General features: G+C 39.8%; 1 protein-coding gene across 8 annotated transcripts in view; it reads left to right on the top strand.

The window, feature by feature from the left end:
- St7 (suppression of tumorigenicity 7) overlaps positions 1-23,122 on the top strand; it is a 236,349-nt gene that overhangs the window by 100,540 nt on the left and 112,687 nt on the right. Inside the window, exon 1 of one of the 8 annotated variants that reach the window (XM_051151893.1) lies at positions 12,622-12,759. The exons of the other annotated variants lie outside the window; for them this stretch is intronic. The gene's annotated coding sequence lies outside the window, so the exon portion shown is untranslated. Of the gene's footprint in view, positions 1-12,621; positions 12,760-23,122 lie in introns of those variants that run through there. 8 annotated transcript variants of the gene reach the window in all.

Raw genomic sequence — 23,122 nt, 5'->3', positions numbered from 1 at the left:
CAGTGTGCATGTCACTTGCAGACATAAGCACAGATTTTTATACTAATTACCTTTCATGTTTCTGTGACGACATACCCAACAAAGGCAACTTAAAGAAGGCAGAGTTTGGCTGGGCGTGGTGATGCACGCCTTTAATCCCAGCACTCTGGAGGCAGAGGCAGGTGGATTGCTGTGAGGTCAAGGCCAACCTTGTCTACAAAGCGAGTCCAGGACAGCCAAGGCTAACACAGAGAGACTCTGTCTTGAAAAACCAACCAGCCAACCAACCAAAAACCAAAAACAAAACCAAACCAAAAACACCACAAACAACAACAAAAGGCAGGGTTTGCTGTGGCTTACAGTTTGAGGGTATAGTCATCATCGCTAGGAGGAAAAAGACAGGCAGTAACAGAAGGATTCTGCAGGTTTGGTGGCCAGCCAGTCTACTGAACTAGCAATATCTTGGCTTTATGAAAAGCCTAGTTCCATAAAAAGTAAGGTAGAGGGCTCTGATTTTTGACCTCTGGTTTCCACATCCACGAACAATCACACACATATGAACACACACATACATATGACGTACAAAAAATAATTATAAATCAACAAATAAATAACATATATATTAGTATCTGTCCAATTCACTTGGCAATAATGATTAACCATCATATTTCTTTTGAAAGACTGTACAACCTAAGAAGGCAGAGACTGTGTTTATACATTTACTGTTTGTAGTGCCCAGCATGCAGTAGATTCTCAACAAATATATATTTCGCAAAGGAACCTATACCGATGACTTTTAAAATAATAGATATATTAAAATACAATTCACATGCAACAAAACTACAGACTAAGATGTTCAAGTCAGTGGTTTTCAGTTTGTTCACAGACTTGTGCAGCTGACATCATTGTCTAAATTTAGAATATTTTCATCGCTCCAAGAGAAACCCTACACCCATGAGCAGTCACTTTTCATCCCATTTGGTTGCATTCCCTGGAAACCACCAATCTTCTTCATGTGTCTGTGGATTTTTATATAAACTTAATCATACCATGCATGGTAACCCCTTTTATTTAGTGTAATGTTTTCAAGGTCCATCTGCATTGCAGCATGTACTGGTGCACTACTGCTTTTTATTGCTGACTTTTGAAAACGTGTATCATGTTTTATTTCTCTACTCATCAACCAATGACTACTTGGGTTGCTTCTACTCTGTTTAATAAAAATATTCTCTGAATGTTTTTGCAGAAACTTGTGTTGACATATTTTTAGGTTTTTGTGGGTTTATAACAAGTAGTGGAATTGATGGGTCATAAGGTAACTTTACTTCTAATATATATGTATATGTGTGCTTGTACATATGTGAGGATGCATGTAGAGGTCAGAGGTCAATATCCTGTGTCTTCTTCAATAACTCTCCATTGAGTTTTTTTGAATCAGGGTCTTTCGCTGAGCTGGTAGGTTTGGCTAGATAAGTTGTTCAGCACTGTCCCTGGGCACCTCTTGTCTCCACCTCCCCAGCCCTAAGATTTCAGGCCCACACCTCTGTGCCTGGGTTAAACATGGGTGATGGGACTGTAACCTGGTCCTCATGCATATGCAGCGAGCACTTTAGCGACTATACCAACTCTCTGTTGCTGTGATGAAACACCGTGACAAATGCAACTTATGGAAGACAAAATTTATCTGAGCTTATGGTTCCAGAAAGTAAATGCCCATAAAGCAGAAGGCAAGCATGGTGGTTGGAGCAGGATGCTCAGACCTCACAGTTTGAACCCTGAACACAAAGTACAAAGAGTGAACTAGAAATGGTGTGAACTGAATCTTTAGACTTTCAAACTTCCTCCAATAAGGCCATGCCTCCTAAACCTCCCCCACACAGTGCTACCATCCATCCCGTGACCAAATGTTCAAATACACGATCCTATGGGAGACATCCCCTTTCCAACAACCACGTCAACTCAACTGTTTCTTCTGCAGTCAGTCCTTTTGTTGTTGTTGTTTTGTTTTTAACATTTAGAAGAACTTGCACATTTTCATTTTCAAGAGTAGCACAGAGACTAAGGAGAGCGCAGCTGATTGTATTTCAGTAGTAAAAAGAGTTTCATTCAGAACTGCTCCAGAAGGGGCACAGAGACCCTGGGAAAGAACTAATTTCAAATTTGAATAAGGAAAAGTGGAAATTTACAGCAAAAGAAATTGAGAGCAGTGTAAGATTGTTGTTAATGTGGTTTAACTAGACCCTTGTCAAGATTGAAAGATGAAAAAAATTAACAAGCAATCCAGATGTTGAGCCCTTGCTGGGGAGAGGAACCTGGTTTGATTGATCAAGGAGACTATTTTTTTAAAGCGTGGCACAGATATTCAGGTGACAACCTCTCCACATACATAGGCAAGGAGGCTTCTCTTCAAGGCTATTAAATGATCACAGTGATGTTTCATTCAATACTGTTTAGCGGTATTGGTTGAGTTGGTGTAGCTAATTTGGGATGTATTTGCCAAAACATTCCTTAATGCTGGTAAAGCTATCTTATTCTTTCTTCTTTTAAAAAGATCTATATGGTAATATTTGGCTAGTCTAATATTTTAGTCTTCTTTGGAAATCTAATTTATCTATAAACTGTAAAAGGCAACATCATATGTTGTCTACTTCAGAGTTTATAACACTGGTCACAGTTAAATTACTGTGCTGTGCCCCTTACCTTTTTGACTTGCTTTCCTGTTCTTTTCCTCTTTTTCCTTTTTCAATTTCTCTTTCCTCTTTTCTTCCTATGCCTATGGCTCCCATATGGAACTACATGTTTCCAGTTCGGTTACTTGTACCCACTTACTGAAGCACACTGTAGGATGCTTAAAAATTAACCAGAAACTACTATGAAAAGTAATTTTAACTTTCTCCCAAAATATTTCATCCTGTATTTTTGTAATTAACCACCACCCACCCACCCATGCCTTAGTTAATGCAATTCAGATCGATTTTAGTAATTTAACAATGCTGTCTATCTTGGGGAGCAGAGAACCCAGTTGTTACACAATTAGAAAAATGAAGGCCTGTGAGAGACAGAGCTGGAATTTCACTATGGTTAACTTTTCCTCTGTATGGGGACCTAAGATGTAGTAGTTCTGATTGCGTGGCTCTGTCAAAAGAAGTAGAGCCAACTACTGATGGCTGCTTGGCTTATAGTACTGTGCACGGAGCATGCCTTTGCCTTACACACTCATTCTATTATTTAATATGCTGTTTTGCCTTTCATTTCAGTAACTGTGATTTTAGAGGGTGCGGGCAGAGAGCAGCTGGGGAAGAGTGAGCACCCAGAACCCAGTGCCAGGACTAGCATTCTGATGCAGATCTTCTGAGGCATGTTGAAGAGAAAGGGCCCTGTGTAATGGAAGAGGACCACTTTGCATGGGCATGTTGCGCTTGACTAGGTGGTGCTTGGCCTCAGGAAGCTGCAGTTTGCTTTTAGGCTACCAAATGCTTCATGCCAGATATCTAAGCACAACTAAAAACAAAAACAAAAAAACAAAAACAAAAACCCCAGTTATTTCATATTTTGTGTTTTTAAAATCTACTACAACTTTTTAAAGTCTACAATACTGGTATTACCTATCTGTTTGATATATGGCATCCTATTTTTAGAATAAGAATATGTGTATTAGTGTCTAGACAACATAAACATAATTCTCACTTATTAGAGTTTGATTTTCAAATTCATGTTTCCTAGAGGAATAATAATTTGGTACAATCAGATGGATTCAGTGAGAGAAAAGCATATTCATATTAATGCATTCTTCAAAATGTGTTATAGATTAGCTAGTATTGAAGGTCTGTTTTGAGGCATTTCAGCTGGTGTCATTGTGATCTTCCAAATGGTTTACACAGCGATTCTGGAATAGAGGAAATAGCAAGAGAATTGATTAGATTTGAAATCTATATGGAAGCAGAGCTACTGAAGAGTGTGAATATGTGCAGGGTAACAGGGTGGATACAAAGTATATTTTATACATTTGAAAATGCAGCAGTGAGGCCCACTGTTCTATATAATTAATATTTACTGGCAACAAAAATAACTGTGAAAAACGACCTATGTTATAACAAGTAAGTATTTTTACTAATTTCAGCTAATAGAAAACCAAGTTAAATTAGTCATGATCTACTTGGTAATTTAATAAATGCCAGGTACCTCCAAGTGTTGACTACTTTTTTCTAGTTATCTCATTGGACAATTAAGATTTAAATTAAATCTAAGAATTAAAAACTAAATGTGGAACATTACATTTGCTTGGTCGTGGGTTTCAATGCAAAGTCCCAGTTGACAGCCTACTCTAGGCTTGGGAGCCAGCTCTGATAACTACCACCTATTGAGACTGATTTGTCACTTCTGGAATCTCTTCAGGCAGAGCTAATTCTTCTTCCTAGGACAAGGTTAGTGGGTGGGAGCTGGGGTTGGGAAAGAAACACAGCCACTTCTGCTAGTCCAGCTTCCATGCGGATGAAGGTCAATGTGTCAGTCAGGTCAGACCCAGAGTCCCAAATAGTATGCCGACCTGAGGTGTAGTCAGAACACGCTGAAAATGCAGAAGAGGGAGCCTGGGACAAGGAGAGGGGACCATGTGAACTAGCACTTGCAGACTCACAGTTGGAGAAGTCTGGGCCTGCTCTGCTAGTAGCGTGCAGGAAACAGGCTGGCCTTCAGTTTCTGGAAAGGAGTGGGGGGAAACCTGGAGACTGGAGTGACTGCTGGGAGAGGAAGCAAAGGAAACCAATAATGAAAGAAAGAAATCAGCAAGGTACTTAACCCTTTCTGTACACCTCCCCACACTCTGGTACTGAGGAAAGTAAACCAATCCAGACTGTCCAGACCCCCAAGTTTGTAAACACACTAGGAGCAAGTTTGACAAAAAGAATACAAAATTTAAATATATCTGTGAGTGCCTAGGCCTGATTAGTACATAGTGTATAAAGTGAGGACATGACCACTCCAAGGTATGATTGAGGGTAAGGTTTTGATTGTAGATGTGAGGGAGAGTACAACCAAAGGGCATCTGGAAGAGTCCAGAGCAGGAAGAGAAACCTGGCCGAAACAGGAGAGAGGGTCAGGGAAATGAGAGAACACAAGAGAGAGCAAAGAGAAAGGGCCAAGAGAGGGGACCAGGAGCCAAGAGAGCTCATGGCTGAAATGGCAGGGTTATATAGGAATGAGAGACTGGGGGGGAAGGGAAGCCCGTGAGCTGGAGACAGTTAGGGTAGAGAGCAGGGTGAGAGGAGCCACAGGGACTGGGTGGTCATGGAGGTTAACACACACTGTGATATGCTAACAGGCACCACAGTTAGCCATCTGTCTCAAGTTTTTTTTTTTTTTGGATCTGATGTTAGACTCCTTTGATACAGTGTGGCTTCAAGTAATACAGCAAGATAATAAACTTCGTATTAATTAGATGTTGGGAGGTGAACTGCTTAAATCTTTGTCGTGCTGTCGGGAAAAGTTCAGGAAGCCAGCAGTGGGCAACATAGAGCTGCTTAGGTGCCGCTCCAGGGTGAGCTGATGGGCCTGTCTGCCAGTAAGGAGGGGAGCTGTGACTAACACTGCTCTTTGTATACTTCTTAGCATCAAGTCACAGTCCTATAGATTTCAAATTAATCAGTCTTGCAGTTGAGTGAGCTTGTAAGAAGACCTCACAGTTTGGTTTACAAGTGAATTTATTACCTTTTAGTAAAACTAGCTAATTTCCTTACTTTAATTCCAAGAAACTGAACAGTTAGAATTCTTCCTGGGAGATGAGGGTGAGATCAGATCAGAATAAATATTGTTGTGAAAAATAAAGATGGAAAGAATTACCTAAAATACCATAAATCTATAAAATATACCTTTTGATAGAAAATTATACTTATGACTACTGTCCTCCATGCTGTTTAAATTCATGCCCCATAGTTCAAGGCTTATAATTTTTTATTTCAAGCGTGTGTTGTAGACTATTGAATTCGTCATGCTGACGTGATTTGCTTTGTCCTGTGGCGGAAGTCAGACCTACAGGAAAAAAAAGAGTTCTAAGTGGATGAGAGGCATGAAATGGGAGTCAGGCTTACGTGTTTCTTTGATCCCAGGTTAAGATACTTAAACTCATTAGAAGCCTGAGAAGTTTAGACTCCTGTGCAGCCAGCTCCCCCTGCAGCTTTGGAAACCTGGGAGCAGCAGGGTGTCACCTCAGGCATTTGCACTCCTGCCACTTGGTGCGCCTTCATGTTCTCAGGCACAAGCGTGTCTGCAGGGTGAGGAGCTGGGGAAGGAGCTCCTGTCCTAGAATGTTCCAGAGCCGCACTGTATACAGTACAGGGCCATGAGGATCTCAACACCTCATTGTGAGTTAGGTCATGAGTCAACGAAACAAGATTAGTCTTGATAAATTGGTAGCAAACTGGAAATTGACCTCTCTTGCCCAGATTATAATTCACTAAGTAACTAATCAAGATGCCTATCCAGAAATTAGCTAATCTCTTATGTGTATAAACACTCCAAACTCTATTCTGGTTTTCTTTTAAGAATTCTGAGAAACTTACAAACATTGTCTCATATTTCTGTAACTTTCTTTGAGAAACGTGGAAGCATCAACTGCACATTCATGACTAGCTGCGGCTGATGTGTGAATTTATTCAGGATCCCAAGGGACTGCCTTAAACCAGAAAGGACATGCCTTCCAGGGAGCCTGCAGCTCAAGCGGCATTTATAGTGCCGTGAGCATGCTGCAGCCCAGACATTGCGGTACCAGCCATAAAAGCTCTGTAGGTGATTGTCATGTGTTTAACAACTTAGGAGCAGATAATATGCAGCCAAAATAATAATTGTTATTGTAGGTAGCTTGTGTGCTTGTTTCTTTTTTAAGCAAATCTGAAATAAATTCATATGCTATCAGGCTTTTGCACTTTGTAATCTCTGAGAGGGGGTGTCCCAGTGTGGGTTGTGAAAAATACTGGTTTATAAGAACATTTTTAAAGAGGTTACACAAAGTTGTAAACTATTAGTTTAATTTCTGTGCTGATTTATTTATTGTAGGGCTGAAAAGAACTTCACACTCTGAATCTTTCAACTTTTTTTTTTTTTTTATGAGAAAACCTGACCAAGACATATGAAATGATTGACCCAGGAGAAAATCAACCTTGTCCATTTCTTTTTAGGAAAGAAATGCCACATGACTAAGGGGTGGAAGGCAGAACAAAGAACACCTCGCTGCAGCTGTGTGTATGCAGCAGTTTTACACAGCATTGGCATAGAATTTGAAGCTTACTTTGTAGCTTTATAATGTTGAAAACATATAACTGGGAATCGGGCTTGGTGTCACAAGTTTGTAATCCCAGCTACCCGGGAGGCTGAGGCTGGTGGCTTAAAGCCAGTTCAGGTAACACTGAATTCAAGGGCAGCCTGGACAACTTATTGAGATGCCATCTTAGGATAAAAATAAAAAGAGGATTAGGACTGTAGCTCAGTGGTTGGGTGCTTAGATGGTAGGTTCACTCTCTATTACCACAGAAAGGAAGAAAAAAAAATACAGCTGGGCACCTCCACAGCCTAACAGTAGAGTAGAAGAGCCGTAGGGACTATGGTCATATTTCCACCGAAGTGATGGCTCAGCTGTGATAGTCCATCCTCATGGTGGGGGGGGGGGGGCGGGTGATACAGCTCCAGATTTGCTGTTTACCCTGACTGTTCACATGTGAGCATCGGGAACCCATGCCACTGTGCTACTCTCTTGCTCCTTGAATTATTATGCTGTTACCACTCTCCTAACTCACAGCAACTTGCACTGAACAATGCTACTTAAAGCCCAGAGTGAGACAGAAATTCATGCCCAGCTGGATGGAGATGAATGGCATCTACGTGGTGTGAGCAGGATGCTCCATGTCAGGGTCACTCCTGCTATTATGAAGCTTGAAAGAGAAGAGAACAAAAAGAGTCCTGGTTGTACAGATGCTTCTATGGATGATGAGGCTTGAATTAGCATATGCAGAACACTCCAAGACAATGGATGTCCAGTCTGTTAATTGTCTAGAGTGAATTCTCCCTTAGCATTTCATGTGCCTTGTAATTAGCTGTCGCTCAGTAGTGAAGTCATGACACAGCCTCCAGTAGCACTGAAGGAAGGGGACCTTGCTTGCGTGGGTGACACTGCTCAGTGCACTCTGTGCATATTAAATCAGTTGCTGACTTCGTAAGTAGTTCTTTCTCTGGCACTGGAGCACAGTTTAGGTTCCTGAATAGATCCCTGGGGCATCCGTATGTAGTACTAAATATATTGAGACGAAAGACTCCGGAAGAGTGTGACTATGTCTGTAAATGTTAGAATGGCTCAGTGTTCAGACCATCTTTCTAAAGTTGAGATTCAGGCACATAGATATACATATGTTACTTTTCTCTTTAGTTCTAGAAAACCCAAGAAGGTCATTTTTTTTCCTCACCATTGTTTGTTTGCTCTGTTAGATTAGTTTTTAAAATATCTTTGTTTAAACTAAGTTTAAGTGTTCTTGTAAAACTTTCTCTACATCCTTGCTTTAGAAAATGACTTATGCTGGATACTCACCTCTTTGGTTTTTTGTGGGAGTTTTTATTTAGTTTTTACAGATAGTGCATGTATAGTTGTGTTCTGTGAACACTGGAGATAGGTATGTGCACATTCCCACTGTTATCTCCTTAAAATGAATTCTTACAGGACTGCAAGAAAGAAAAATAGACATCTAAATGCTTGAGTTTGTGATTCTAACTTCAGCAGCGAAAGTTGTGCTTTCTGCTCTACTATTGCGCATTAAATTGATCTTTCTAGTCCTTAGGAAAAAGATCTATGATGATATAATCTCTGGGCATTAATTTCTCATGTAGCACCTTTGTCAGTAGTCTATAATCTGGAATCCAGTAGTTCTCAGAAAGGCAGTCAGAGTGGTAGTGGAGCACAGTATCTAAGCCTATATGCTAAACTGTGTCTTATGGAAGGCAGATGAGAGATGTGGTTGTCCAGGTAAGACAAAGGATATTGGACACAAAATGCAGGGCAGGTGGACAGGGATGATTTTTTAAAACTAATTTTATTTTATTGTGCATCTCCCTCAGTTACAGAGAAATCACCGAGGATGTGAAGATAAACCTTTTGGTTTTTTAAAAAAATTATTTATTTATTAATTCATTCATATTACATCTCAATTGTTATTCCATCCCTTCTATCCTCCCATTCCTCCCTCCCTCCCATTTTCACCCAACTCCCTTCCCCTATGACTGTGACTGATGGGGACCTCCTCCCCCTGTATATGCTCATAGGGTATCAAGTCTCTTCTTGGTAGTGACAGGGATGATCTTAGTAGGTATATGTGACGACATGTTTGTGTGCAGCATTTCTGGGCATCTAGGATGAGACCTGCTTTGGACTGCACCTGATGAAGAAGCCATCAGGCAGGAATCCAGTGGGAGGAAATCTCAGAACAGAATCCAGTGGGAGGAAATCTCAGAACAGGATCCAGTGGGAGGAAATCTCAGATCAGGATCCAGTGGGAGGAAATCTCAGATCAGGATCCAGTGGGAGGAAATCTCAGATCAGGATCCAGTGGGAGGAAATCTCAGATCAGGATCCAGTGGGAGGAAATCTCAAAACAGGATCCAGTGGGAGGAAATCTCAGAACAGGATCCAGTGGGAGGAAATCTCAGATCAGGATCCAGTGGGAGGAAATCTCAGACCAGGATCCAGTGGGAGGAAATCTCAGACCAGGATCCAGTGGGAGGAAATCTCAGAACAGGATCCAGTGGGAGGAAATCTCAGACCAGGATCCAGTGGGAGGAAATCTCATACCAGGATCTAGTGGGAGGAAATCTCAGAACAGGATCCAGTGGGAGGAAATCTCAGAACAGGATCCAGTGGGAGGAAATCTCAGAACAGGATCCAGTGGGAGGAAATCTCAGAACAGGATCCAGTGGGAGGAAATCTCAGATCAGAATCCAGTGGGAGGAAATCTCAGAACAGGATCCAGTGGGAGGAAATCTCAAAACAGGATCCAGTGGGAGGAAATCTCAGAACAGAATCCAGTGGGAGGAAATCTCAGATCAGGGACCCAGTGGGAGGAAATCTCAGATCAGGATCCAGTGGGAGGAAATCTCAGATCAGGATCCAGTGGGAGGAAATCTCAGAACAGGATCCAGTGGGAGGAAATCTCAGATCAGGGACCCAGTGGGAGGAAATCTCAGATCAGGGACCCAGTGGGAGGAAATCTCAGATCAGGGACCCAGTGGGAGGAAATTTCAGGACACTGGTTGGGATTCAGCCTTTAGAGAGAGTTTCCCTGAGTTTATATGTCTGTTCCCTCCCCACTGTGTGCCTTTGAACAATAAGTGGCTGGAACTTTACTTTGCTTGTCTGTAAAAATGGGCAGGGTAGTGATATTTGTTTAAATTTGTTATTTAAATATCAAGACAATGCATAGAAAGTATGAAACCCATTAGTGGGTGTTTCATGAAGTTCCCACAAGTACTTGCTGCCATTCCTAGCATTATTTGTGAGCCGTAACAAAATGTTAGGGTCATTGAAAATTTTGGCCATTTATGAATTAACATTTATAAACATTTTTCTAATTCAGACTATACTTTGTTTTCTAGTATGATAGGGAGAGAAACACACTATATGTTCTTTCTCTGATGAGATCTGATAGGAGCAAATGGATTTCAGGTTGTCCTCTCCCTCATAACGGCTGGCTTTAGGACAGCAGGTTCCTATCTTCTGTCATTTGGCTGTGTCCATCCATGTCATACAGTGTCATTCATAGCAATGGTGTCTAAGGAACTCAGAGGAAGGAGGAGACAGGTACAATTCCACTCTCTCTAAGCAGGAGTAGAAAGGAAGAGAGAAAGAACAAATTGAAAGGTGAAAGGCACAGGATGCTGATGCTGTGACAGAGAATGAGCTCACTCCATGCACAGCTTTAGGTTTGAATGCAGTGCCCAGGGCTGGAGCGACGGCTCAGTTGTTAAGAGCACTTGCCGCCTTTCCAGAGGACCGAGGTTCAGCTTCCAGCAACCACATGGTGGCTTACAACCACTTCATTTCCAGAGGACCCAATGCCTTCTTCTGAACACAAGTACCAGGCATGTACATGAAACACATAAATACATGCAGGCATAACACTCATTCACATATAAATTTTAAAAATTTAGAACAAGAGAGCAAACAAAAGAAGCAAACAAAGCCACACTTTCCTCCGGCATCCTTCAACTTGGAGTTTTCCTGAACATTTTTTTGCAGCAATGAGGTTTTTATTTAATTTTTTCTCCAGGTGTGGGTCTGTCTTATATACCCATCTTTTCTAAAACTGGTTTTGCCTATCATGAAGCTTGACAAATATCCTTTAAATACTGTACATGTGTTGTGTCTGTTTGCTTTTCATTTTTTGAAGATATTTAAGCCATAGTTGTACCATGTCCTGTGATGTGTCTGTCCACTTATGTCCTTACTGAATAGTATTTATGATTTTTGCATGCACTTTCCATCCTTCTTGGCTATGCAGTTGCCTAGGACACTAAGCAATTCAATGTATTTAGTGTAATGGTTAATATTATTATTTTGTGTAGCTGAATACTCAGTGTCCCTTGTATTTTCTCCATCAACAACAACTAGCAGGTAGAAAAGAAAATTGCACCAAGTTATACTTTAGAGCAAATTGTATGTAGCAGTTTTCTCTCAAAAAATGGCCATTCTAGTTCTTACATAGAAAATACTCTGTCAAAATTCTGTAAATAGAGCCTGGAGAGATGGCTCAGTGGTTAAGAGCACCAGCTGCCCTTCCAGAGGCCCTGGGTTCAATTCCCAGCAACCATGTGACTGTTCACACCTGTCTGTAGCTCCAGCTTACAGGGGATCTGACACGCTTATGCAGACACACTTGCAGGCAAAAGACCAATGCATATTAGAGGAGAGTTTTTAGAGCTGAGTGACATTCCAGCAGGAGAAACAGACAAGCTGCATGCACCAGGCATTACCCAGAGACCAAACTCTAAGGAAATAAGCATGAAAACTAGGATGCTAGCCAGAGCTAATTTTCAGTTTGATGCTTCAGGTATTCTCAATACAGGAAAGCTAGCATCCACCCAAACTTCCAATGGTGGAAATGTTTACACAAATTAGACAACATCTTCAAAGGGAAACATTATTATCAAAATAATGTTTTCAGAGAATATTTAATTGACATTAGAACATGGTGACAAAATGATGTTAAGTTAAAAACATGAGTGGTACCTAGCCGAGAATGAGAGAAAGGAGTTAGATCTTGCAGTGCCCATATGCATGTCCTGATTATTAGTGCTGTCTCTGTATGAGTCTTTACATCTTTATCCTGACATATAGTAAGATAAATGAACAAGAGACAGAATAGCAGGAGGGCACCTGAGTGTGCAGATATCAGCTTTAGTGCTAACGATGGCTTGCGGGAGGGTCAGAGTCACTTAGCTTGAGTGTGTAAAATGGCTGTGATCAGCTCAGGATAAGGCCACTTAGGGCCTGTGTGGTCCATACTGAGGCATCCCCTTGTTCTCAGACCCAGAGGCTCTCATGCTCAGGAAGAGTTTGGCCTCAGAACAACAGGCCATCATTTCAGAAGAGCAGGACTGAAACTTGGACACTTTACCTTCTTTTGTCTCTTCAGACATACTGTCAGTTTCTCAGAAGAAAGACATGTCCAAGGAAAAATAGTGCAGTCTTTGGGTCAGGAGAGCCATATTTAAATCAAGTTTCAGCAATCCAATAGCTGCATGCTCTTGGTGAGTTACTGAACTTGGTAAACTCAGTTTTTATTCTTTTATAGTGTGTGTAACACTAACTTTAGCTGGGTTGTATTGGGGTCAAATGACAAAAACTATAACTAAAACATGTAAAAAGTGTCTGACACATGATGCCATTCAGTAGATTGTCAATAAACATCAGCCAGATCTTTTCTCTAGATTTTGTGTTTGTGATAGATGGAAGTAATTTAAAATTATGCTTTGTTTCCCGTAAGGGGGTTTGGGTAGGTTTTTGGTTGTTTTCTTGAGCTATAGATGTTTATTTTCATTGGAAGTTAGTTGTAAGTTATTATTGATCTTATTCAGGCAGGAAACAAGGTTGGACTCAGGATGTCTCTCTTTTCCTTTATCTTTCTTAGATTTGGAGACAGGGGTTGAAAAGAAAGAAGGGGGAATAAAGAAATATAGGGATGATAGGCCAAAGAGATTATTGAATCTACTCCCCAACTTAATGCCTTAATTGTTACTCACAAGGTTATTTTTAGTTCACTGGTATAAAATTTTGTATATTGGTGCAAAATAAGTTTAATTTTGACATATTGATATAGAATTCAAATCTTAAGATTATTCTTCATATGCACTATATATGTATATATTTATTCTAATGTGAAATATATTACCCATACAACTCAACTATAATAGGTTTACCTCCAATACTTTGAAAGTGCCATTGCAGGCTGTTTAGGATAGGTAAGTTATACAAGTTAGTTGTTAGTTGATCAAATCATGGTTACTTCAATTACCAGTCTATTTTTATCACAAGAATATACATCTTAGGTGCAACAGATATTATTCTAAAGATAGATAAGGTAAGCTAGTTAGAATAGGTCTTCAAAAACCTCAGAGACCTACAGAATATGGCATTTAAAGATGTTTTTATTATTTTCAAGATTCATTGACAATGAGCCAGGTTAACTTCTGGCAATACCCAGCCTGCCTCAAAGAAGATGATGAGCATCGATGAACCTCCTTATGGAGATGGCTTCAAATGTGACAAACAAGCCACTGGCCAAAATGTTCTTGTTTCTGCCACAGATAGAATTCTGCCTAAAAATGGGCAAGCATGAATGCAGGCAGATTTGATGACTAAACTCTACCAAGACAGAGTAAGCAAGTCCTCAATAGTTCCTGCCTCACAAATATGTCTGTCAGATATATTTTGCCAGAAGGCTGAAGATGATGCTCCAATGTTGTTTTGGGTGACTGTTCAGGTAGTAAACTGTCTCTGTCATGTTCTCATTTTGGAAGCTGCCAAACTGTACTTCCTGTTTACTCAGATAATTAATTTTATTCCTTCTCAAGTCTCTGATGGGGTTGAAGACCAGATAGTTTAGTTTTACAAGTAAGCTTAGTTGTTTTGGGGTCAAGATGTTTTTAGGTCTAAATATATGTTTTAAGTTGATAAAGATGAGATATGATACTGACTTACATTCAGAATTTTAGATGTACCAAGATAGGAAAGATGTTTTCTTCAAGTTTGCCAAATACAAGTAGCCAAAACACTATGAATATAACATTTATATAATTCATGATTGTTTCATGGTTCTTCTTGCTGAAGGTTGTTTAATGTATATATGTGTAATAATATAAATGTATATGTAAAAAATAATAAAAAAGAGAATATTTAACTGAACATATACCCATGTTTAAATAAAACCTTAATTAAAAATACTAACCCTGGAATCTTGTATTATTATAATTTTCATCTCTCTAAACATTGTTCTGATTCCTTTATAAAAATGTAAAATAAATTCTTAGCTATTTAGTTTGTCTGTTAGAGGTGAGAGTCAAAATGGATGAATGAGTAAGGAACTAAAAAAATTAAAATAAAACAAGTACATTACAAAAAATAAAATAAAATAAAATTATGCTCTGCTAAGATAACTTTTTGGTCCCCACCAAATTGGTATTGTATATTTAATAAATAATAATCTGAATAACCTTGAAGATGACATTTTAAAAAACCATTGTTAGTCATGTTAAATATTTTGTATGGTAGCTACTACATTTGCTAATTTGCATTCTATCTTTTAGAAAAATAGCCCGTGCAGCACTCTCTGTTACTCTTTGTTTTCTCTTTTGGTGAAGGTAGAGGAAGAAAAAAATCGTTAAAATTTTCTGCATCAAGAAAAGGGAGTGAGGGCACTGGAGGGCTAGCTCAGTAGTTAAGAAATACTGCTCTTGTAGAGGACCCAAGTTCAGTTTCTAGCATCCATGTCAGTTTTCCCAACTGCTTGTAACTCCAGCTCCTGAGGATGTGATGTGATCTTACGGACTTCATGAGTACCTGCACACACATGCATGCACACTTAAAAATAAAATTAACAGGATGGTGGTGATGCACCCTTTAATCGCAGAACTCAGGAGGCCAATCTGAGTTCCAAGTCAGCCAGGGATACACAGAGAAACCCTGTCTTGAAAAACCAAACCAAACAAACCCCAAAACAAACCAAAACCCCCAAAAAATGGAATAATAAAAAAACCCTTTCTCTTTTTGAGTGTTTTTAGACTTTTAACTCATTTAGTTTACTTATCCATGGGGAACCCATGTGATATTTCTATATTTGTATATCATTGGTAATGGTCAGATTGGGTTGTGTGTAGCTATCATCTTTTCATAGTGATAAAACACCCACTATCTTTCTCCTAAGGTTTTTTGGTTATGTAGTACCTTAATATTTTAGCTCCAACAATGTGAAACAGCATACCATCAACTATTTCTACTCTATATTTTAGGACCTATTTGCCAACCTGTGCCCAAGTCTCCCTCCTCCCTCCTACCCCCACTTTCGGTTTTACTCTGAAATACTATGATATCTACCTTCTTAGTGTCACAAGAATGAGGTCATTTGTTTTGAAGAAGCTTTTTAGTTTGTTGTTATACCATGTGTCTTTATAGAATTTTACAAGGAATTAAGTAATGACTCCAAGTAACCCCTAAATGATCCAGATAGCAAACAGTATTACAAAAACCATTGTTTATCAAGCTATATCTGTATGTTGCATTCAATAATTATGAGGGAAATTCATTTTATAAGACCACGTTCAGCCTATGTTTGCTATTTTCAGCAAATGCTTATCATAACACACATACATTACTCTGGGCCAGGGGCATGGAGGAGTACATATGTTAAGAGCATAGTTATGCACTAGCGTAGGCTGCCACAGTTGATTACATGGGGCATGCATGGCAAGGAAGGTTGGCATCGCATTGTTCTTTTGAAGGCGGGTTAAACAGGCTGAGTACACAGTAGGAGAGTACTCTCAAGTGACTGCAGAGTTTATTATTAACTCTGGCTGTAAAGTCTGTCAAAAGTTCCAGTCTCTCAGAATGTGAGAGGTTTTTGTTTTTTTTTTTTGTTTGTTTGTTTGTTTTTTGTTTTTTTATCATAATGCATTGCTACCAAAACCATTTATTGGAAAGACCATTTTCTCAGTCAATATTGTTTGTGCCCTCAGTAAAAGTCAGTAGCCTGTGGATATATGGAATTACTCCTGAGATCTCTATTCTCCTCTGGTGGAATGCATATCTGTTTTTATGCCCGGGCTGCACTGTTTTAATTATAATAGCGTTGTAGTGTATTTTTACTATAGATAATACAACACCCCATGCTTAGTTCTTTTTCCTTTTTTTTTTACAGGTAACTTGGTTGTTTAGAGTTATTATTATTTTGGTATGGTTCTACTCAACCTCCTACCATTTTAAAAGATTTCACTGGGGGCGATTTTCACAGTGGTGTGATGTTTTATCCTCTGTGTCCCCATGGTGATACTCTTTCATCATATTGCCGCGTGGAAGGTACCTTCTGAGTTTGTGCTGCAGAATCTCCCGGTATGAGCTTACCTACTTCAGTCAACTTAATAAGAGTGGCTTCAGTAGCCTTGGGCTTTAACCAACTGCTTACCCATCTCTAAAATACCTGGCTGGGTTTTTCAGCTCCAGGCATGTGCTCATTAAGTATACACAACTTGGCTTTGTTTGTCACAGATGAAGAGGTCACATTCTAGTGAGAAATAGCAATGGCTGAAAAACATTTGAGATAACAAGAATAGAGATGAAAATGAAAAATGTCACCCAGGCACTGGGAACATGTCTATCTGAGAGCGTTGAGCATCAGGGATTTAGGTGCATCTTTTATAGATTTTTAAAAATGTGTTTTAAAGAAACTGGCTTATAGACATTTGGAAATATCAGTGTTTCAGGTTTTTGTTTTGTTTTGTTTTTTGTTTTTTGTTTTTGTTTTTGTTTTTTGTTTTTTTTGCCTCTCACTCAAAGCATATGTAAAGCAGTGCATTTGTGATTTACCCTTTGGTGATACACTCCCAGTCGTGGGACTGGTGCCTCCTGGAATAGAAACTGGCTATTTGTTGCAAAGGTAAAGCTAAATATAGTAATAGAATTGGAAAGAGTGAAGTTCCTGGCTTATTCCGAGCAACCAGGTAGGGCGAGCAGCCGAACTCCTGTGGCCTGTTGGCCTGGTGGCTCCTTCCTTCTAGATTGTAGACACAGTCAGCCAGAGGAACGTAGCTTTGACAGCTCTGCAATATACATAGGAATTATATAGGAAAATTGTTGCATGTTTTGGGTCTCAGTAAGAAGCTGGGTCTGGAAATGGGGTTGCCCTACTAATACCTGGACATGGGCTGGACCTCATGCTACAGAGGGCAGAGAACAGCAAAACAGCCCAAGTGTGAACAAAACCGTGTATCCCGGAGAACAACTAGAAGGTGAACCACTTCTAATAGATGTTACTTGGTTTTTGTTTGTTTGTTTGTTTTACTCCAACACTATAAAAGTAGGAAGGTTAGGCATGGAAAGTTCAGGCATGAACTCAACATAAAGCTCAGCCAGTAAGTCCAGCAGACAGCCTCGACTTCCCCAGTCCATTTCTACTTACTCTTCTGATAATTGCAGTTTACTTAGAAGCCTCACTGAAGGGGACACTTGACTCTGCCTGGCACTCCATCTAGTACTTTAAAGGGACTTCCTCAGCCAGTTTCTGATGGATAACTTAAGTACCAATTAGATTTTGTTTCGCTCTCTTTTCCTTCCCTCATGATTTATTACTTAACAAACTCACCCATTCACAGAAGAAAATATAGTGATTCTAGATAATTCTCTGGATCATCCACAATAAGCTCCCAATGGATCTTCTTCTTGAGGGGAGCAGGTTACTCCCTCAAAGAGAAGTAAATCAGTTACTGAGATTTTAGAGAATCAAGAAAAAAAAGAAAGAAGAAAGAAAAGACGAGGAAGGGAAGGAGGGAGGGAGGAAGGAACGAAGGAAGGAAAAGAAAGACAAAGAAAAAGAAAACTGGAACCTGGAATTAAGTCTGAGTTGTACCCGCAGTTGCTTCTTTGGCCCAAACTGTTACCTTGCTTTGAAGCAAACCATTTACCTTTGAGTTGGCATGGGATTTTAAAAAACAAATCAAGTCATCAGTTAATAAAAAGCACAAAGAGCAGAATGGGACAGAAAGGAGGGGGTGTGTGTGTATGTGTGTGTGTGTGTGTGTGTGTGTGTGTGTGTGTGTGTGAGGGGTCATATAATCTCATCTGTTAAGAAGGCAATATACATACGTGTAGGCTTAAAGTCCAATCCGTTGAAAGGCTTCACCTTTGCTGTGCTTTAATTTTCTTAAAGACATGTATAACGAGAAGACTCACAACAGTTGGCACATTTCTAATAGTTAAATCTGTAGTATGAAAATAAAGCAGAGTTCATTTCTGCCAGGGGCTCATTGTTCCCACAGTGGAGTAGGGGCTTTATCCAGTGCATACTAATTGTCTTCCCACTTAGGTCTCCTGTCACAGACTGCCTCACCGCTTGCATTCCTGTACACAAGCCCACCACTCACTGTCTCCTCACTGGCAGTGTGATGTTGGTCTCACTTCAACCATGTTGCTTCGACTTTCACTCTTTACCTGACATTCTCAAGAGCTATCTACATCTGTTGAGTTTACTCCTGTAGTGTTAGTGACATTGCAGGAGTGGCCTCTAAAGTAATTCTCAAAGCCGCCAGTTTTATTGGCTCCTGTTTCCACCAGACACCTCTGTCTTCCCTGCCATTCAGTTCATCAATGGTAAATACCTTCTCTGTACTTTGCTACACGAAACATTGTCTTTGGAGTCTGATGTGACACAGTGGGAAAGCCCGTGAGTAGCATGTGTGAGGCTTTGGGTTTCATCTCCAGCACCACCAGCAAACCGAAGTCCACCTGACCTGGCCTTTCTTTCACTGTACCTCTCTACTGCCCTTATCCTCCTGCCAGATTCCTTCTCATATGGATGCACACTGTCTTATCCACTTAAGAGTCCTTCCCTCCACTTTAATCTCATGTTTGGGGTGAACTCTTTCAAAGTCTGGAAGGAGCAATATTTTCATCAGTCTAGTTAGAGGAGACACCTGCTCCCTCTAGATTTTATCTGAACCTTTCTGCTGGTATATAACTATCCTGTGGTTTCCCATGAGCGTCTCAGGTTTCCCTCTAAAGATGTGAGGGCTGTAAAAGAGGCATAAAAGTTAGAGGGGGACAAGTCTGGAAGAAAAAGGGGCCAATGAGACAAAAGAAGATAAAGGGGGACATGTATATTAAAACATTATATTCATTTATGAAACTGTCAAAAATAAAACTAATTTTTTATTAATTTATTTGTATTACATCTCAATGGTTATCCCTGCCCTTGTACCCTCCCATTCCTCCCTCCCTCCCATTTTCCCCTTACTCCCCTTCCCTATGACTGTGACTGAGGGGGACTTCCTCCCCTTGTATATGCTCATAGGGTATCAAGTCTCTTTTTGGTAGCCTGCTATCCTTCCTCTGAGTGCCACCAGACCTCCCCATCCAGGGGACGAAACATAGGCTCAATCTAATTATTATAATATCATATACGCTACTCACAGTGTTGGTTCTGTATCTTATGTTTGATGAACTAAGTACCATTTATATAACTAAATGAATTAGTTATATTAATACATGTGGATGATTTATCAGGAAGTGTTTCAGAGTACAGATGGGTTTTTATCTACTCGTGTTAATGTGCTTCTTGCCTTATTATTTCTATGAATTTTATATTTAAGTTATTTGCTAAAGCAGATGATTGTTACCAATATTGTGACCCTTCAGTTAGGCGGGTCTCTCTGGCACATTAAGTAATGAATGCCTATATTCAACTTTGCAGCATACAGTTTTCCTAAGCTTACTCACGATGTGCCTATAATATTTTCTGTGTAATTCCAATGAAGGAGGGAAAATGGGAAGTTAGCAGCCAAGTTTCTTTCAAGATGCTAGAATGTGCCTGCACAGTTTGCATGGCTTGTACTGTAGGTACCTTCCACTGTTTGCACAGGAAAATCTGCGAGTGCTCTTCCCATCGCACCTCACCACTGCCCTATGAGGACAAGATTCACTCATCCCAGTGATTCTCTGCTTGTCAGGAATGCAGCAGTACAGCCTTTTCAACTCCCCAGACTATAAGCCTTAAATGAATAATAATAATAAAAAAGCCAATGCATAGAATACAAAAGAGCCTCAAAGGATTACTAAGGACCCCTTAATTTTGGTTGTCAATCATAGCGCTCTTATTTTGCATGATTCTCGTGCATGTACTTTGGAGCACTATTTTTGAGGCTTTCTCAAAGGAGCACATTGATGCACATTTTCTCCCACTCTAGCTGGAGCTGAGTAAATAGTACCTCAGTGGCACTCATAATAGCCTGTTAAATTGTTCCCATGTCTGTTTCTTGAAATTACCCAAAGTTCCTTAAGTACAAGAATTTTATTTCAAACATATTTGAGTCCTCAGTACAATCCACAGTGCCTGATACACATTGGACATATGTAGTTCATTGAACCATAGCTGATTATCTACTTTTGAATTTACAACAGATTTTTAATAGCACATCAGAAAGGAGGGAAAACATATTAGAGCAGGCATACAATGAAAAATAATAGTTACTATTGGATTGGCACACCAAATGGTAAAAAGACTGTGAAAAGACTTTAGAGTACGTCTGTGCTGTATTACTTAGTTTTGAAGGGAAATAGCATTTATTTCTGAATAAAGTCAGTTCATGAAAAAATTGCTACATGCTAACAGTAGTGCAGTTTGTGTGTCTACTTTGGTAGAGTGACTACTGAAAGACTGAATTACATTAAAGACATTCTGTTACAGAGTAAAGCCAAACATACACAATGTATTTTAAAAGATTTGCATGTAAAATTGCTTTAAAAAGAAAAGTGTCCTTGTAGTATAGTAGGATAAATCTTTATCCTAAGTGACTACTTTCCTTCTAAAAAAGTTGTCTTTTAATTTTGAGGTTATAATATAATTATATCATTTCTCCCTTTCCTTTCCTCCCAAAGGATTATTTTAAGGGTTCTGTATAAGCAATGTCTTGCTATCTGGGCCTAGTATCTTATAATATTTAAGACATTCTTGGCTTATCAAAGAAATACTCATTGAACTTACCTGACCTGCGTCTCACCCTACATGTAAACTTTGGAAACCGCACACACACACGCATGCACAGATGCATACACACACACACACACACACACACACACACACACACACACACACACACCACAGAGGGGTGGGGGGAGAGAAGAGAAGAAGGAGAGAATACAAAGTTCCAGGCATCAGAAACAATTTTGCTGTATTTACGTTTATCTTTAGAAATCATCTTCAAACTTACATTAAGACATATCATAAGTAGCCGAGAATATGAAATATACACATTTTTCTTTGGTTTTCCATCAGGATGCAGTTCTTCACAGTTCCTATTTATAAGTGAAAGGGAACCCACCATCTGCAATCTTACTTCACTTGCCCGTAGGATTATTAGCAGTCCTTCCTGATGGCAGGAAAAGGTGTCAGATGGCCTTTCCCTAGCAAAGGAGAAGGTGACATAAAAACCTATTGCTATGTCATTCATACTAATGCAGCATACTCCAACAATACTTTCCTAGATCACAGATGAGAAAAGAAAGAATGTGTTCAGCCAGCTTCCCCGTGGAGCTGGCTGCACTGTAAAGCAAAACCAGGATACCTGTAAAGTTGCCAAGGCAACGTGAAGGGTTGAGGAAGACTAGACAGGGTGATCTATGAGGGTTTCTTACCTTAGCAAGGAGTCTAAAAATAAGTCTCAGTTCTTCTTCCTCACAAAGATAAATGCCATAGGATTTCTCAACAGGACTGTGATATATAAAAGCTTACAACTCAGCACAAGGAGGGCAGGACAGCGGGGAGAGGAGGAGCGAGGCCGCAGTGAGCACTGCTCCTCTTGCACTCTTAATCCCAACCAAACTGACTGGGTGGAAAACTGTTTTTTTTTTTTTTTTTTTAAGGTGATACAAATGCTATGTATTTAGAGAAAAAAAAAGACTCTTTACAGATGTATTATGAAGATATTTTATTCCCAGATTAAAAAAAAAAAAGCATGTCCTCAGCTGCTATTCTAGCAGATTTTCAGAGACTCATATAGCACGCTAAGTGGCAGCAGAGACAGGGGGCTACATTTTATTTATGAATGGCCAAGAAAGAAGCTCTTGTTACAGTCTACATTGTCAAATGCCCATGTCAGCTTTCATTTTCACAAACCACCATATTGGTGACTGCCTCAAGTCTTCACTGCTGCCTGTCTTTGCTAGCATTACTATTGCTGTGACAAAACAACATGACCAAAGCAACTTGGGGAGGAAGCTTATGCTTCCATATCATTGTTCATCATTGACGGAAGTCAGGACAGGAACTGAAACATGGCAGAAACCCACGCAGAGGCCATGGAGGAGCGCAACTTACTGGCTTGCTCCACAGATGGCTTGCTCAGCCTGCTTTCTCATAGAATCCAGGACCACCAACCCAGAGGTGGCACCACTGGGCCCTCCCCAATCAACTACTAATTAAAGAAAATGCTCTACAGGCTAGGCTACAGTCGGATCATATGGAAGCATTTTAAATTGAGCTTCCCTCCTCTCAGTTGACTTGTATGAAGTTGACATAAAACAAGCAAGCACAACTGACCCGCTGTCAATTTGAACACAAACACATCACTTTTCAATTAGAACCTTTCCTTTCTAATTTATCTCCAAGAATGTATGTTAATATACTCACAGTATAAAACATAAATAAGTTTAAAAGTCCCATGTATTTCTTGGCATGGTGGCACATACCTGTAATCCCAGCACTCGGTGAGGAAGAGGCAGGAGGATATCTGTGAGTTCAAGTCTAGCCTGGTCTACACAGTGAGACCAGAACAGCCAAGGATACACAGAGAAACCCTGTATTGAAAAAAATAATAAAAAGTCCCACATATTTAGAAATTCAAACACATTAAC

The sequence above is a fragment of the Acomys russatus genome, chromosome 10 (assembly GCF_903995435.1).
Source record: "Acomys russatus chromosome 10, mAcoRus1.1, whole genome shotgun sequence".
NCBI classification, from domain to species: domain Eukaryota; kingdom Metazoa; phylum Chordata; class Mammalia; order Rodentia; family Muridae; genus Acomys; species Acomys russatus.
This window is presented reverse-complemented; position numbering and strand designations above follow the sequence as displayed.